A 5545-nucleotide genomic window follows, 5' to 3' on the forward strand; every position below is an offset into this window, starting at 1 on the left:
CCGCCCGGACAGTAACTCATTATGTTAATCACAAGTCGGTATTAATCATTTTCTCATTTGAACTGTCACGGAGACGTGATTGAGGAAAGTCTGAGAAATACAGATTCACCTTTTATCATTCATGGATGTTGCTTGGACATTAAAACATCAAGCTGGGAACCGACACGGGAGCGTTTGGCTGCTTTCCCAAAGTGTCACATAAACTGTGCAATAACAGTGATCGTCTACTTCATCTGTAGCTGAAAAGAATGATGATAAACACATTTCCACGTGAAATTGTGGAACAGTTGTGATATCCTGTTGGTATGCAATAACACAATAGCACAACAGGAAACATATTAGCAATAGACAGTGGCTGGCGCCCGGCAATGCATTTTGTGTGTGTGTGTGTGTGTGTGTGTGTGTGTGTGTGTGTGTGTGTGTGTGTGTGTGTGTGTGTGTGTGTGTGTGTGTGTGTGTGTGTGTGTGTGTGTGTGTGTGTGTGTGTGTTTGTGTGTGTGTTCCACCAGACACATACTGATACTGTATATATTGTGATTGTGTCTCATTGTGAGAAAGCCCTACTGGGGTGGCCAGCTGTTGCTGTGCCCATAAAGAGGAGGTAGATATCTGCTGGGATGCAGACACTGAGAGAGAGAGAGGGAGAAAGGGGGGTAAGATGGGCGAAAGAGAGAGAGAGAGAGAGAGAGAGAGCAAGAGAGCTTCACTCCATTCACAGTCACACACTTTTACTGTAGCAGATGTGGGACAGTGGGACATGTACGTAGACACAGTGGGCACACGCAGGCACACACACACACACACACACACACACACACACACACACACACACACACACACACACACACACACACACACACACACACATGCAGTACATATAGTATAATTGCTCTTTCACTATACACATGGAGATAATGTAGAAATGCACACACACACACACACACACACACACACAAAGACATAAGTATACACAAACATGTGCACATACGCACACATGTACTCAAGTATGCACGTATGAGCGCACGCACGCACGCGCACACACACACACACACACACACACACACACACACACACACACACACACACACACACACACACACACACACACACACACACACACACACACACACTTGCCTGTACGTACCCAGAGCATAGGCAGCAGCAGGAGAGGTGGTGGAAACGTTATCATCCCATATCTGTGCTTGGAGCCACAGCAGTCTCCAAGGCTGCTATCAGCTCCCCCATTATCTCTGTCTGAGAGTGTCTCCCTGCCTGCCTACCATCTCCTCTCTTACCTCCCTCTGTTCTCCTTCTCTCTCTCTCTCTCTCTAACACACACACACACACACACACACACACACACACACACACACACACATCACGACACGTATACAAGCCCTGCTCTTGACTGCCTTTGCATTTGTTTTGTCACCTGGGTCATGTGTTCCCAGGGATTTTAAAGCGATATGCAAAGTTTGTGTAGCCTCTGACCTTGCATGTTTCGCATAAACAATTGCAAACGATGTGGATTCTTCCTATAGCCTATATAAAGAAAATGTTTCTTCATTTGGGAGAAGGCAAATTGCTCTTTTCATGTTACATTATATTTATTATTTGTTTTTTAAATTGTAATGTTATATTATTCTTGATGGAAGTTGTTTAGCACAACAAACGAACAAACAGTTTCAATAGAATTGAACAAAGTATAAGGATTTTAACTTTGCAACCTTATAGTGCATGTCTTATGTCGACATCTGCTAACCAGACGTCCGATTTTGTATTAAGCTGGCTTGACTATCTAAAAACTAAAGGAAGGGTCCTGTTTAACATTCAAAAATGTTAAGTGAAAGTTAATTGCAAGACACCTTTTAGCTCCAATAGTAGTGCCTCTCTAAAGACACACAGATGTCGGTTTGTCTGTCCTTCCTTTTCTGTGCACCCATATTGATTTCCAAAAACAGAAGCTATCGGTAAAACTGAGTGTCAGCAAAGGCCTTGGATATATGGAAAGTTATGCTACCTCCATTCATTCGCCCACACACCAAAATATGCATTGCATATGCATTGTATGTGAAAATGAAAATATTATCCTATATCCTATTTTGTCTGGATTTTGGATCTGCTGATGATCGCGAAATGCGAACACATAATACATACAATGACATTACAATCTGTGGTTGAGGTTTAAACTCAACTCCATGACATTTAAGAAAATAACATCAAAAATTGTAAGAAATACCCATTCACCGCATATGCACATCCTTGTTCATTGATTTGTTGTAGTATTGATTCTTGCCAGTAACAAAAGGTAGTTCCACCGCGCCTCAGGCCTGTGGTAGGCTAATCTGGTGCATCTCAGAGGCAGGACAGGTAGGAAGAGGAAGGAAGGCACTGGAGCAACTCAGACAGTTTAAGCCCTTTTTAATTCACAGGGTGAAGTAATAATTTACAACGTTTCGATGCATCTTCGTCAGGTCATGAATGCCAGTAACACTTGCTATTCATCCCATGTCTATAATGCATACTTAATGCATTATAATCTTTAACACTGTATAATTATACAAAGTCATAAATACTCAGTGCTTAACTGTAATTAATGCAGAGTCATACACAGATTATAATGCATTATATAAATACATAATAGTCATTGAATGCATAGAAAGTGTTAATTTGTTTACTCTCACTTTGGTGAGCTTCTCCCTTTTGTCACAGCCTTACACGAGCCAGATTGTGTCAGTGCTCGCACGCACGGAGGCACAGACGCACGCACGCACACACACACACAACCATACATACATATACAATCACTATACGCATGGCAGACAGCATACAGCGACATTAGCACACAATCATCACCAACTTGTTACAGGAATGTGTTCAGACTGCGTTGACACAGGTACAGCAACACATACACAAATAACACAATGCTTAGAGGACCAGGGAAGTGGTGGCAAGACAGAGTGAAAGATTATGCCGCAGGAAAGACAAAAGAGAGGAAAAGGTCAAGAGAGGTAGAGGAAGAGAAAGTGGAAGATGGAAGAGTGTGTGTGTGTGTGTGTGTGTGTGTGTGTGTGTGTGGGGGGGGGGGGGGGGGGGGGTTGCTTACTGCAGCCGCCTCCGTACCTCAAGTCTCATTAAGTTAATGGTCTCTATGGATGGAGGGATGGAGAGAATGAGGGATGGAGAGAAGGAGGGACGGAGGGGTAGAGTGGTAAGTAGATGCGGGGCTGGGCTACTGCTCCTGACTCCACTCCACTACAGTGTAAATCATGTATGCAGGAGAGATGGGTGTGTACACTGTAGAATCTTAGATTAGTTCATCTAACTCTGAGAGTGTATAAATGTATAAATTGAGTGAGGAACTGCATGCATGGCTGTGTACCGTGCCTTACAGTCACTGTATTTATAATGATGTGCATAAATATCTATTATAAACTGTGCTCAGGTCGACGCTCATCACCTGAATCCATTTTACGCCGCCCACTCCTCAGATCGAACCACTTACTCATTTCCTCCGGTGTGCCACAGTGCCACTTGTAGTGCTATTGTGTGGGTGACATGCCAGCCGTCAGCGCTGAGAGCATATCAGCCGCTATCGTCTGGTCTGTCCGAGCGATGGCGCCGTACTCAGAGAGGGGGGGTCACTACTCAGCCCTGGGTGTGACAGGAGGTCTGAGAGAGGTCTGTTCATATGAGAACCACTCTCTGGAACTATAGAACAGGAATTGATAGAAAGGGCATACCCCCTGATGTGTCATTGTGGAGTGCTGTAGAATCATAGCACTCCAGAATATAGAATCAATATCGTCGTGCTGGAGACGTGTGTGTTTTGTTGGTGTTGACAGGTGATGAGAATCGTTGTTGGAACTGGCATGTACAGCCCGAGTAAGGCATGGTAACACTTCAATTCACTGAGCCTATCAAGCATTACATCTACATGACTCGGGTTGTTGTAACTTGTTGTTGATGTGATATTTGTCACTGTACATATTAAATGACTATAGAAGCATTGAGCACTATTAATACTGTGCCCGGGGAGCATTTAGCTGGCTCAGGGACACTTTACTCATAGAGTAGGGGCGAACCGCATGCAGCATCTACCCACTCAGCTCCTGCGGCCCTCTGGCGTGCAAACCCCGGATTCTATGGCAGCCATCTTGCATGCCCTGGCTGACAGACAGTTCAGCATTGTTCATTTGGATGGGAAATCTCTTTCCATTTCCTCTTTCACCTTTCTGAGGTCTGGAACCAGGCACAGCTGCTGACTTGTAGCATGACAGGGCACAGACCACAGTGGTAAAGAGAGAGAGATAGAGAATAAGAGAGGAGAGAGAGAGAGGGAGGAAGAGGGAAATAGAGACTTGGTGCATGGCAGGGCACAGACAGAACACAGGGGATAGAGAGAGAGAGAGAGAGACAGACAGACAGACAGACAGACAGACAGACAGACAGACAGACAGACAGACAGACAGACAGACAGACAGACAGACGCATAGTGAAAGACAGAGGGAGAGATGACAAAGAAGAGCTGTATGTGCAGTACTCTCTCTCTCTCTCTCAAGAGAGAGCGATATACCATCGCTGCACATACGAAGTAGAGAGAGATAATTCACTAGGGAGGAGATTTACAGTGAAATAAACGATTCTTCATCCCTGCCAGTAACACCTTGATCACAGCTGTGTAAATCTAGAGGGGAAACGATCTTTGGAGAATTGCTTAGCCACCATTACAGTAACTGTATGTTCAAGTTTGCAATTTCACATGCAAGGTTTTCTGTAAGTTAATGAGAAACAAACACACATGCACGCGCGTGTGTGTGTGTGTGTGTGTGTGTGTGTGTGTGCGCACACTGCGGGGACCATCTGACGAGGCCAAAGTGATGTGGGTTCCAGGGGACCGTGAGTCGGTCCCTCCACAGATGGGCCGGGGCCCTGCACCCTCTCCCTAATGTTCCATTCTGCAGCTGTGTGAGATTAGCTAGGTACCATCAATGCTAATTTGTGCTGATACAACCAAAACTTTTATTGAGATGCAAAAAAAGGGCAGAAAAACCCCCACCCCTGGTACATTGAGGTTGTCTCCTTGAACATGCTGCAGTAGCCTGCAGGGCGTGCTCTGAGAGAGGCTAGGGTGAATTCAACCCTTGATCATATTACTGTATATCCATATAGGGAGGGTTGATCATGCATGAATAGAAATGTGACACGTGTGACACACAACTTTGTGTGACACAAATGTGAGGTTTGCAGCATTTTGCATAACAATATTTGACAAAATGCTCAACATATGTGGTCGCAACGGGTTCCTAAAACACCAAATCAAATGGGTTCAGATCTGAGCCAAGTCTCCTGAGGAGGGGCGTCTGAAGCCTGTCCTGGACGGGGTCTCCGGATTCCCTGTTTCTTCCCTTTATAGCAAGCTGCAGAAGAAGGAACAAACAAACGTTGACATGTAGCTGGATAAAGCAGCTACATGAACCTCAAAATGTTGAAAATAAAAAAGGGAAAATGTTAGCAGGAAGACTATTTTTAAACTTGCACCACC

Source organism: Protomyctophum bolini, assembly GCF_963924005.1.
Source record: "Protomyctophum bolini genome assembly, chromosome: 7".
NCBI lineage: Eukaryota > Metazoa > Chordata > Actinopteri > Myctophiformes > Myctophidae > Protomyctophum > Protomyctophum bolini.